Below are 14,386 nucleotides of genomic sequence, written 5' to 3'. Positions count from 1 at the left end.
AACTTGAATGTACACCACAAGAAAGCTTAGTGTGTGTTGTCTCATTACTGCAAGAGGAAGCTTTAGTATGGTGGGAATCGGTGATTGAGAATGTACTTGAGGAACAGATAAGTTGGGACTTCTTTCAAAAGAGTTTCAAAATAAGTATTTGGGAGAAATGTACATAGAAGACAAAAGACAAGAGTTCTTAACACCTGAAACAAGGTGAGATGCTTATAGTGGATTATGAACGAGAATTTCGAGATTGAGCAGATATGCCATCGAGTTTGTACCGATTGAAGCCGACCGATGTAAAAGATTTTAAGAGGATTACGTGATGAATTTAGACTACAGTTGATGCCTCTTAGAATCACCGAGTTTATGGATTTAATGGAAAGAGCTAAGATGATTGAACAAATTCTTGGAAGGGATAAAAAGTCCAAGTTGCTCATTCGATGAAAAACGTCCCGAATGGTTAGTTCAAGTCCATGACCTAAGCGGTCAAAGGAATCACGAGGTAATTGAGATTTAGTTCTCGATCGAAAGGAGTGATCGAGGTCGAAAAAGACAGATCATCGTGTTCTCTGGCGAGATCCAAGTCCGATTCGAATCTTGAAATTCCAATATGTGAGCATTGTGGAAACCGACACAAAGAGGAGTGTAGAAAATTGACTGGAGGTTGTTTCCGTTGTGGAGCTACCGATCACTTTATTAAAGATTGCCCAAAGATATCGGAACAACACCGACAGAGTGCAAAGATCTGAATTTGCTTCCAGAGGCCGGGGATCAGGCCGAAGTAGTTCGTTTGCTAGAGGTGGTACTAGAAGAACTAGTGAGAGTGCTACACAACAATCTGAAGCTAGAGCTCCAGCTCGAGCGTATGTTGTGAGGACTCGAGAAGAGAAAGATGCTCACGATGTGGTGATAGGTATATTCTTATTGAATTCAGCACCCGTTTATGCTTTAATAGACCCTAGGTCATCACATTCATATGTTAATACGAAAGTAGTTGAGACAAAAAAATTAGAGTTTGAATTGTCTAAAGTTATAATAGAAGTGTCTAGTCCACTGGGACAAACTACTTTAGTGAACCATATATGTCGAAGATGTTCGTTAATGATTCAAGATAGAATATTCCCTGTTGATCTGTTGATTATGCCATTTGGCGACTTTGATGTTATTTTGGGAATGGACTGGTTATCAGAACATGGAGTGATTTTAGACTGTTATAAGAAGAAGTTTATTGTTCAGAATGAAAGTGAAGATAGAATTGAAGTAAATGGTATTCGGACTAGTGGATCAATTCGTATTGTTTCGCCATTAAAGCTAGCAAGCTTCTTCATCGAGGTTGTAATGCTTTCTTAGCATATGTGATTAATTCGGATTCGGTTGAAAGTCGATGTAGTAAAATTGATTGTATGTGAATTTTCCGATGTATTCCCGAGGAATTACGGATTACCCCGATCGAGAGGTAGAATTTGTGATTGAAGTCTACCTGTGCTGAGATCCGTGATCGATACCTCCGCACTGTATGGCACCCTCTTGAGCTAAAGGAATTAAAAGTACAGTTACAAGACTTATTGGATGAGAGGTTTTATACGACCTAGTACATCACCATGGGGAGCTCCAATGTTATTTGTTAAGAAGAAAGATGGGTCGATGCGATTGTGCATTGATTATCGACAACTCAACAAATTGATTGTCAAGAACAAGTATCCACTTCCCGAATAGATGATTTGTTTGATCAATGAAAGGAGCTTCAGTATTTTCAAAGATTGATCTAAGGTCGGGATACTATCGGTTGAAAGTAAAAGAGTGCGACATATTGAAGACGGCATTCCATTTGCGAGGTATGGGCATTATGAATTTTAGTGATGCCATTTAGACCGACAAATGCCCCGCCGCTTTTATGGATCTTATGAATCGGATTTTCAACCATACTTGGATCGGTTCGTAGTAGTTTTATCGACGATATTTTGGTGTATTCCAAGTCGAAAAAGATCATGAGCAACATCTCCAGATTGTTTTGCAAATACTATGAGAAAAGCAATTGTACGGAAAATTGAGCAAGTGTGAATTCGGTTATCGGGTTGTGTTTCTTGGTCATGTCGTATCACGGATGGAATTAGAGTGGATCCAAAGAAGATTGAAGCGGTTATTCAAGAGAAAGTTCCTAAGAATGTATCGAGGTACGAAGTTTTCTCGGATTGGTGGTTACTATCGAAGATTCGTCAACGGATTTTCAAAGATAGCCTTACCGATGACCAAGCTACTACGAGAAAAATATTCCATTTGTTTGGAATGAGCAATGTCGAAAAGTTTTGAAGCATTAAAACGAATGTTAACAGAGGCACCGGTGTTGACTTTACCGAATCGAAAGAGATTTTGTAGTGTCTGGTGATGCTTCATTGAGTGGATGGGATGTGTACCGATGCGAACGGAAAGTCATTGCTTATGCTTCACTAAGAATCGAAACCGCATGAACGCAACTATCCAACTCATGATTTAGAATTAGCAATTGTAATTTTTGCCTTGAAGATTTGGAGGCACTATCTTTATGGTGAAAAGTGCTATGTTTATACGGATCATAAAAGTTTGAAGTATCTACTTTCACAAAAGATTTGAATCGAGACAAAGGCGTTGGATAGAGCTTCTAAAAGACTATGATTGTGTCATAGACTATCATCCGAGAAGGCTAATGTAGTAGCCGACGACCGAGTAGAAAAGTCTGCGATTGAATTACGAGCAATGTTTGCACAACTTAGTATCATGAAGATGGAAGCCTTTTGACCTGAATTAAGAATAAAGCCGTAATGTTTGATCGAATCAGATCAACACGGTTAGAAGATGATAAGTTGTTAAAGAAAGAGAGATGATTCGAATGGTACAATGTAAAATTTTAGCATTGATGGAAATGGTCGCTTAAGATTTCGAATCGACTTTGCATTCCGAATAATTCTGAGTTGAAAGAGTTAATTCTTCGAGAAGCTCATAATAGTCCATTTGCATTTCATCCTGGAGGTATGAAAATGTATCGTGATTTGCGTGAATTGTATTGGTGGTCGGGAATGAAAAATGATATAACTGAATATGTGGCAAAGTGTTTGACTTGTCAACGAGTGAAGGCAGAACATCAAGTTCCATCGGGATTACTTCAACCCATCAATATTCCTGAATGGAAATGGGACCGAATAACGATGGACTTTGTGACGGGATTACCGATGTCTACAAGTAAAAAGAATGCTATTTGGGTAATAGTTGATCGACTTACGAAGTCAGCTCATTTCTTAGCTGTGAGAACCGATTGGTCGTTAAAGAAACTTGCTGAGGTTTATGTTCGGGAAATCATTAGATTACATGGTATTCCAAAATCAATAATTTCTGACAGAGATCCAAGGTTTACGTCAAGGTTTTGGAAGCAATTACATGAATCTTTCTAAGACTCGACTTCATTTTAGTACGACTTTTCATCCACGCATCGATGGTCAATCTGAACGGTAATACAAATTTTAGAAGATATGCTTGAGCCTGTATGATTGATTTTGAGTCTAACTGGAATATTATTTTCATTAGCCGAATTTGTGTATAATAATAGTTTCCAAATCAAGTATCTGATGGCACCGTATGAGGCTTTGTATGGACGAAGATGCCGATCACCCGTATGTTGGATGAATCGAATGAGAAGAAGATGATTGGACTGAATTGGTTCAAGAAACGGAAAGTCTGATTAAGAAAATTCGGAAAGATTGAAAAGCGCTTTTGATAGATGTAAATCGATGCAGATTTGAAACGACGGGATATTGAATACTCGATCGGGGATAAAGTATTTTTAAAGGTTTCACCTTGGAAGAAAATTCTAAGATTTGGTCAAAAGGAAAATTAAGTCCTCGCTTTATTGGGCCTTACGAAGTTATTGAGAGAATTGGACCAAGAGCGATCGATTGGCCTTACCTCCGAACTACGAGAAAATGCACGATGTCTTCCATGTTTCTATGCTAAGAAGATATCGATCGGATCCTTCACATGTTATTACGACCGAGAATGTAGAGATTCGACGACTTATCGTATGAAGAAGAACCAGTTGAGATTCTAGCACGAGAGGTAAAAGAATTACGTAATAAACGTATTCCTTTAGTAAAAGTGCTATGGCGAAGTCACAAGTGTTGAAGAAGCTACATGGGAACCGAAGAAACGATGAGATCTCAATACCCCATCTCTTTTCGTAAATTTCGAGGACGAAATTTATTAAGGGAGAGAATTGTAATGAACCGAAAGTTACAGATCGGAAATTGAGTCTTGAGTATCTGTTTCGTGAAATTTATTCATGAATATTTATTAGAAATATTTATGAATTATAGTTGAATGGTTATTTAGTGTTTAATTAAGTGAAGTAGCTTGAATTTAGTTTAAAGGATTAAATTGCATAAGGAATAAAAGTTTAATTATAGATTAAAGAAGTAAAAGGGACTAATCTAGCAATTAGACCCTAAGTGCCATGTGTGTGAATGTATGATATAACATGTGTAATAGTTGGTATATATGTGTAATAGCTATAAGATATTTTATGTTATAACTATTACACATGTTAATTTATATTTTTATAGGTTAATAATAATATAATATAGTATAATGAATAAATAATAATGAGTAAAGAAACATAGAAAGAGTTACAGAGAGCAAACGTGAGAAAGAAAGAAGGAAAGAAAGAAAGAAAAGAAAAGGAAATTTGAGGATTAAGGCACTAAAGTTTAATTGGTAAGTTGTTTTAGCTCATTTTCTTATGATTTTTATGTTTATGGATGCCTAATTCAAAGTTCTACATGTATGAGGTTAAAATGAAGAAAAATAGAAAATTTTTAGATATTGATTTAGTTGAATAAATTGAGGTTTTATGGGTTAAATTGATAGGAATTGAAGTTAGAAGTGAAAATTGAGTGATTTATTAAAAGAATTCTAAGTTAGGTTTAAATAGGGATTAAGTTGAATAGAGCTCAAAATTTATGTTTTATAATGAATTTTATGAGTTAGAAATTGTTAATGAGTTGATTAAAAGAGAATATGAAGCTTAAGTTAAAGAAAAAGATTAGTAATGGAAAAAGGACGAAATTGGAATTTTTGTAAAAGTTTGATAGAAAGTGAAAATGTGTTTTATGAATTAGTATATTGATGAATTTTAATTGTATGATTGTTAGTAGCAAACGTAGCACGGATACGTCATCAAAGAAGGAAAAGAGAAAGTGAACGAAGATATCGATTAAATTCGATAAATAGTGGTTTGTATTTCTATAAACCGAGCTTAATCGTTATTGCTATATTTGATATTTATATTGTATGAAAATGTGAATGAGGTAAGTATTTTTACCATATTGAAATGAATGTGATTTTGAATACCCTATTAACAAATGTCGGGCTAGTCGGATATAGTTGACATGTCATAGGAATTGGAAGTATTGGGATATTCCGACATTGAGTCGATGAGACATTATGTGTCGACTCATCGTTAAAGTTCGGATTTGTTCCGATGAAGTACTTTGTGTACTATAATGTTAAAGTTCGGATTTGTTCCGATGAAGTACTTTGTGTACTATAATGTTAAAGTTCGGATTTGTTCCGATGAAGCACTATGTGCTTATCCCGAGTGTGGGTTGGATCCGTGTATCCGTTAGTGTCCGAGTTATGTTAATAAGGGTAAATAAAGTAAAGGTTATTAAAGTACTGATTGATATTGAATAATAGCAATAATGTGTTTGAATTACCATGTTTTAAAGTTGATTAAGCTATTGTTTATAGAAATACCATCGAGAGTATTCTCAACAGACGGTTTGTTTCGTCATGCAGCAGCTAGGTACGAAAGTATAAGGACTCAAAGATACAAGCCAATCCCCAAACTCAAATTGGTGAAGTTTCTATCTTTTGGAAAATGGCATTGTACCTAGGATGTCTTTTGGTTATATTGAAAGTATCTAAGTTGTTAAATGATATTTTGGTATGTTTTGTAAATGTTACCAAAACCTTAAGAATGGTATGTTTTGATATGTTAGTGAAGAGTAATAAGAGGAATTGTTGGTAAATGTTGTAGAAAGAAGAAATGAAGATGTTATAAACTTAGTTATCAACATTTTATACTAAAACAGATTTGGACAGTAACAGTAGTCCAACTTTGAAAATATACCAAAAATAGTATAAAGTGAATTAGATGATGAATAAAATATGTAATTGAAGCTTAATGAATCTATTTTTATATGGAAGAAACAAAATTGGTAAAAGAGTTGTATTTTATGAGATATTTACGTTTTGGTGAAACAGGGTTAGAACAATTTCTGGATTCCTGTTCTGACTTTAGAAATTCACCATAAATTGTGTATTAAGAATTAGGACTCAAACTTTATTTGTATGGATTCCTTATTGAGTCTATTTTTAATTGAAACAAATGGAATAGTCATTGGATTTCTGTACAGGAAGAAATTTGATTCGTAGTGCACAAGGGTCAGAGTAGCTGAACCCTGAAACAGGGGAGACTTCTTATAATAAACTGTACTAATTGGCCTGACCAAAAATTCTAGAAAAAAATTAGTAAGTAGATATATGAGTCTAGTTTCAGGGAAAATTTACGGAATTGGATTTCGAGTTTCGTAACTCGAGATATGATTTTTTTAGCGACTGTGACGCAGATGGATAGTTTACTACGAAAACTGTTTAAGTGCTAAGATAAGTTTTGTAATGTCTCCTGCTTGACTCCGGCAACGGTCTCGGGTAGGGGGGGACGTTACAATGTGTCACAACCAAACGACCATGTGCCTCTTTCACATGGGCATGTAAACCTCTACACGGTCGTGTGGCTCTATTTCTCAAATTTTTGTGCGATGCCAGATCTTGACCCATTTGAGATTTTGGGTGTTCCGACCCTCAGTTAGGCCCTAGAAAGGATGGTAAGGACTCTATTTCATCTTAGGTTTGTATGTTTGTTTTTAATTATGGAATTAATATAATAGTTTCTTAAAATGCTATTGATACATATTGTTTGTGTTCAATTGAGATTGACTCTAAAAATGGTCCACTGTTTATGTATTCTGTTCTGCGAGTCTATTAGCATGTTTAGTGCATTCTGGCATTTGCATATAAATTTGGGTTTTGGTTATAAAGAGAAGGAAGCCTGATACATATGCTAGCTAAGTTGTATATTGATATTTCAATGGCTTAGTTCCACGTATGTGGTGTGTAAGGTGGATTGGCCTTTCGAGGTCCTATGTGGTTTGCATATTTGGTTGGGTTTATTAGCTCATATATGGTGTGCAGGGCAGTTGAAGTGGTGTTCAGTTGGTTGGGCGGGATTTCTGATTGTTGTATAATTCACACTTCTGAGTCTATGTCTGTTTGTTTGATTAGTTAGTATCTTAATGAAATATTATGTTTCATCCATATCTTTTTGGGTACATTTTTTCTTGGAATGACAACATATATGAGATAGGTTTGTTAACGTTAACTCTTAGTTTATCAGATTGTCGTTTGAGTTATTCATATGTGATTTGTAAGCATATGATTCGTTTTCTGAACCATCCATTGGACTACCATATTTTGTTTTCGTTTGTTTCGGGCTCACATTGAGCTCGTGTAGATCACCCCTTAGTTCTCTCCCTTTCAGGTATTCTCGTTTTCTAAAGCTGGACTTAGCATACCAGAGGTCTCGAAGTGATACATTTTAAGTCAGGCCAATAAAATGATTCTTCTACTACTTAAACTTGTGAACTGTTTTGGACTGTAAAATTCTATAGGGACTGTGGTACAATTCTATTTTGGGTATTCGTAAATTGCTTTTGGACTGAATTCTAGAAACTATGGAACTTTATTTCTGAATGTTTTGACGCAACATAAAATTTTTGTTTTGAACCCTTAACGGTTTCGTTCGTTTTTAGCAAACTGTGTTCGTATGAATATTTTAACAACTTATTTTGTAAAATTGTTTTCAAATCACTTTAGTAATTAATGTAACCTCCAGGATTCGGCCTAAACTTCTAGGCCGGGTTTTAAGGTATTACAATTTAAAATGGTCTAATTACTCATTTGGTTTTTGGCTTTTTAAAAATCCATATCAACAAACTTTTACAATTTAGTCTTCGTTCCTTAATTAACAATCAATTCGAAAAATTTAATGGACAAAACTTTAATATGATTCTATATTAACCTCGTAAATATTAATATTTAATATATACAGGCTCAAAATACAAAAGTGGAGTTTCGAAATTGCCGTTTCTAACACCACTGAAAAATCAGACAGTTACACATTTAGAATCAAAATAGACATAATTCTACCATCTCGTTGATAGTGTGTGCTTCTCACTGATTCAGCTTGGCTAGTTCTGCAAGGTGACAATCTACAAGAGGAAGAAAACAACTAGAGTAAGCATTAAGAATGCTTAGTAAGTTCAAATGGAAATATTATGCTTACCTTGATCACCTATAATTATAACAATTACCAATCCCTTTGGCATACAATTTGGCTATCTTTGGCACATAATGTCTTAACTAAATACTTGCCAACATTAACATTCAAATAGGTTAGAGATACTTGCATATCATGAGTAACATCACTTAATACCAAAGCAATTTCAAGTCACATAATAAGTTAAAAGCAAATATCATTTCATAGTCAATACATTTTCAAGCTTTTCCATTAAGATAAATATCTCTTGATGGAATTGTAGTAAAATGGACTCGGATGCCTGTTTGTACTAAACCTATGTCACATATAATTCGAAAATCTACAACGATGCTAGATCACGTTAAATAACCCGAGAACTTGCAACAAGGCTAGATCTCATTAAATAACCCAAGAATCTGAAACAAATGCTAGATCTTGTTATAACATGTAAAATCTTTGATCAACCACAAGTATAACCTTTTTGGCATATCAATTGTATCCTAAGCTTTTACTAAGTTTGCATGGGCATTGATTACATATATTTCAATATTATACCTGTAATAGATCATTTTTATACATTTGTACCATGTAGTTATTCATATGTTTCAATCCAATCCTTTCTAGCCATACGTGCCAAACTACTAATATATCACTATATACTCAAACATACATATACATATATACATCAAATTAAATGCAAGTATATAAATCGCACAAACTGAGTTAGTACGTTCTAAGTGAACATACCTCTTCAAAATGTGAAATAAGTGGATACTTTAGGGACTAATCTGTAATTTTAACTTTTTCCGTATTTGTTCCACTTTTATCCAAATATTGATTTATACAATTATTTTCATATTATACCAATCAATACCAAAAATTTTCATATTACACCATGATATGCATGATCCTATACGAACTTATTTTTTGTTTTTTACTCAAATTTTACATTTTATTCAATTTAGTCCCTGAAATTAGGAAAGGCATAACTTTCGATTCCTAACTTTAGATTAAAATTTGACTTCATATATTCTCATTAGAGACCTTATACTTTCTATTTCTAACATAATTTCATGATAAATTTTACATTTATTCAATTTGTCCCTAATGTAACAAAGTTAACAAACAAGCTAAATTAACTTTACAATCTAGTCCTTTTCATATTCTAAGTTTAAAATCTATCAATTTCAAGCCTAACTGTTTAAGAAATCAACAATAGAAACTTCCTAAAACTTTAATAGTTTCACAAATTGGTACATAAGGTAGCTAAATCAAGCTCTTATGACCCTAAATCCATAAAAATTACAAGAAAAGAACTTGAATTTGCTTACCATATGATGGTCAAATGTTATAGAAATTTCCTTAGGTTTTCTTCTTCTTTAGGACAACAATGGTGGAATGAGGAAGATGATTTTCTTCCACTAACTTTATATATATGCTAATTAGGGACTAATTAATCTAATTTAATTTGGTTTATTCATGGTTTACTTATATTAATTTAATTATTAGCTTAACTTAATGAAATAGCATCATCATCCACTAAATCCAAGTTTAAAATGGTTTAATTACCATTTTGAATCTTTGTCTAATTCCTATTTAGGTCCCCAAGCCTTTTGTTAATTAAAACTCTATAGTGATTAGACTTTACAATTTAGTCCCTAAGTCTTAATTAACTATTAATTCAACAAAATTACTTGACCAATCTTTAATATATTTTTTTATGAATTTTATAAATATTCATATTAATATTTACATACTTGGTTTACAGAAATGAAGTTCCGAAATCACATTTTTCGGTACCATTAAAAATTAGATCGTTACATGGAGAGTGAGTAGCTAAAAGGTTTGGAATTTGTTTGACGATAGTAAAATGACAAGGAGAAATTAGGTTTTAGTCTTTTTAGGTGTTATTTAGGTTTGGGTTGAGGTTTTAGTCTTTTTAGGTGTTATTTAGGTTTGGGTTGGGCCTTGGTTTTATTTTGAATATGTTTAGGCTTTAGATTTAAAATATTTAGGTTGGGTTGGTTTTTATATATTAAAATTATATATATAATCTTTATAATATATAGGGACAAATTTTTTGGGGTTTTGTCTACTTATCCAAACCTTTACATATTCCGTACGAGTAACTCGACCTTTGGATAGCTCTACCAAGAAGTCAATCAACTAACTTGTAAAAAAAAATGCATTCAACTAACTTTTAAAATCAACTACAAACAATAAAACATATTTCTTTTTTTGATTTGTATTTTCTTCTTAATTCCTCCTTCCAAAAATATTTCTTTTTTTTTTTTCATTTCATCTTTTATATTTTCCTACAAAGAGTGAGTGAGAGAGAGAAACGTTACCATTGAGAGAGACGATGACAGCGATCTATGGACAACGTAAGGAGAAAAGGACAACAATTGATTGACAGAAACGAAGAGGAGAGGGCAATAACTAACAGGCAAAGAACAAATGTGGTGAAACACAACTGGCCGGGCAGGGGGGTGATCTATACTATTCTTTAAAATCTTGACTTGTGGCACGTCTTTTTAATTTAAAATAATAATAGTAAATATGGATACAATGAGATTTAAACCCGTGCTATTTGTATTAGTTAAAACTTTAAATTAACCACTTAACTAAAAATTTATTTTAATTTTTTATACATTTTAATTTTATTATGTATACGTTACTACCTCTATCATTATATATATTTGTATCTATATTATTCTTTAAACCCTTGGCTGAGTTTGTGTCAATAGTCAACCACACACCAACTAGTTACGGAAATTATTAAAATGTCATTTCATATTTAAAATAAGTTATATTATTCAAGAGTACTTTATTCTTTTTAATTTAAAAAACAATAATAAATATGAATATAATTGGATTTGGACTCACGCCATTTGTATTAATGAAACATTAAATTTATCACTTAACCAAAGTTCTATTTTAATTTTATTATACACAAATTATTACTTCTATCAATTGTATATCTATACCTACTATTCTTTAAATTTCCGATTGAGTTAGTGCCCCAAGTCAATCTAGCACTAACTCGATTAGGAAAATTACAAAATATTCTTTTGTATTTAAAATAAGTTATATTATTCTATGGTACTAGTTTTTTAACTTAAAAATATATAAATATATAAGATTTGAACCCATACCAATTGTATTAATAATACCTTAAATTTTCCACATAACCAAAGTTTTATTTTAATCTTTTTACACATTTTAATTTTATTATGCACATGTTATACATACTATTATTTAAGTCCCTAACTAAGCTGGTGTTATAGTCAATCGGCACCAACTTAGTTAGAAAAATTACAAAATGACCTTAATTAAAATAAGTTATATTATTCGAGGTACCTTAGTCATTTATTTAAAAAATAGAAAATATGTATACGATAAGATTTGAACCCATGTCAATTGCATTTAAATTTACCACTCAACTAAAGATTGATGGCAACATCAAGATAAACAATTATAATGCATTTAATACTCTTAATTTGGCGATTTACGTGTTTAAATTTCGTTTTACTCACAATTTAATCTATTTTTCCATTTTAATATCGTATATATTTCATTTGTTATTATTAATTAGTTTCAGATCATACGCTTCATTATTTATTATATATTATTTTAAACATACCTTTGTGTTCTAAATATATAATTTCCACACATATTCACGTGTGATAGAATTTTTAGTTATAATTATTTGAATTTTTATTGTTTACTAAAGTTTATTTTTAGTAAATACATTTATTAATAATATTATCTATTTATCTTTATAATTTATTTTAATATTTAATTTGCGTTGAGTAGTTGTGTTTGTTTTATTTGTTTTGGGGCTTAAAAATTTATTAAAATTCAAAAGAATTTAAGAAGAAAAAAATGGATTCATCCTCTAGATCGATACCTTGGTCAGTCCAATCAAGCTCAAACAAAATTGTTAATGATACTTGAAACACTGATAAATTCAGTACAAAGAAAAAAAAAAGTCATTTACTACTTTTATCAAACATAACTCGTTAAATATAATTTTCATTGATTTATTTTATAAGAGAAAAGATATGATTTATTAGAATGTAATTTTTTAATTGATAATTTCGTAATAAATTATATGCTAATGAGCTGATTGAGTTGTAACTCGATTGGCATCAGTATTGTTGTTAGTGCAGGAAGATGTGGGTTTGAACGCGTTGAAATGCATTTATCCTCCTATTTAAGGATTGGAGAGAAATCATAGGTAATTCTAAGCATTATATAAAAAATAGTATAGTGAAAATATTAGTTCTACTAAAATAAATCAAAGGGTAAACTACCAAACTAATCACTTTTGTTTAACTTAGGTTACATTTTAGTTACTTAAGTTTGAAATGTTATGTTTAAGTCACTTACGTTAACGTGTTGTAGCATTTTAGTCACTGAGCCGTTAATTTCTATTAATGGTGCAACAGTAAGCTGATGTGGTACATTAAATCATCATTTCAAACAAAAATTTTAGGTTAAATTGTATAATTGGTTCCCATTTTTTTTTTTCGTTTTGAACAATTTAATTTTTTTTCTTTTATGTTCTTTTAACTTTTCTTTTTTTTTTCTTTTTTTTTTTCATTCTCTTCTGCTTCTCTCTCTGTTTTCCTCCCTTCTCCATCTCTTTTAACGTAGTTTTTCTATTTTATGTTTATGAAAAAAGAAAAGTTGAAACCAAAATAAAACTTGTTTCGCATTTTCTCACCCCACAATTACAAACCCTTATCATCCATCATCGCTTTAACGAACCAATATGGATCTCTCAATGACCTAGTCCACAAGCTCACCTCACTTGAAGACCTTGCCAGTTGTGACTTATGACAGTCCATCCTCAACAAAGTTTCCTGAGCCCGTTCCTATAACCTCCTAACCAACCCCCATGACCACCTTATCTATCTAACCTACAACATTCTCACCCTTTCAAAACTACGTTGTTTTATGGATTTTTCAAACGAGCTCTAAACTCTCAATGACTAAAACGGTCACTATACGAAACTTACCTCCAACTTTAATCAAACCAGTTTGGTTTCATGCTCCCTTTCTTTCTTCAATTCATCCATGCTTGGCTTCCAATCAAGCTTGCTTGGGAATATTCAAGAAGTTTTAGATCAATTTTATCATTTGCTTAATTTTATTCTTCAAAAAATAAAAGAAAAGGAAATGAATAATCTACACGATTCTGTAAAAGTTTGGGAACAGAAACAATTTATTTTAAATATAAAGAATTCAATTTATGTTTAGATTTGATTAAGGATGTGATTTTTTATAGTGATAGTTAGATCCAATTTTAGTTTCAAAATTAGGTTATATTGAAATCGAGATTTGATTAAGAATGATTGATATTCAATTTTCAGTGAAATTCAATTTAGGAGCCATAATGAAAGAAACAAGAAATTAGTTTATTTAGTAGGAAATATTATGTTTCAGTAGTGAAGAATACAAGAGAGAAAAATAACGGAAAGAAGAAAAGGAAAATAAAGAAATAAAAAGAAAAAATTAATTTGTTCAAAAAATAAAAACATAGGGACTAAATTTAACAAATAAAAAATATAGAAAAACTACGCTAAAAGAAATAGAAAAGGGAGGAAAACAAAGGGAAAATGGGGGAAAAAATTCAAAAACATAAAAAATTTAAATTATACAAAACGAAAAAGATATATGTATTAATTGTATTATTTTGACCTAAAATTTTCATTTGAAATTATAATTTAATGTGCCACATCAACTTCATTGTTAACGTTAATGGCAATTAATGTTTAGTAACTAAAATATTACAATACAATAATGTAAGTGACTAAAATATAATCTTTCAAATATAAATAACTAAAATATAATATGAAAGTGCGGTTAAAAAGTGGCATGAGAGAGCGGGGGAGGACCTACAAATAGATTTAACTTGAAAACTGAATACTGAAATTATTGCAAACAAATGGACCACTTCTCTATTAAACCTTTTCACTTAAC

The sequence above is a fragment of the Gossypium arboreum genome, chromosome 12 (assembly GCF_025698485.1).
Source record: "Gossypium arboreum isolate Shixiya-1 chromosome 12, ASM2569848v2, whole genome shotgun sequence".
NCBI lineage: Eukaryota > Viridiplantae > Streptophyta > Magnoliopsida > Malvales > Malvaceae > Gossypium > Gossypium arboreum.
This window is presented reverse-complemented; position numbering follows the sequence as displayed.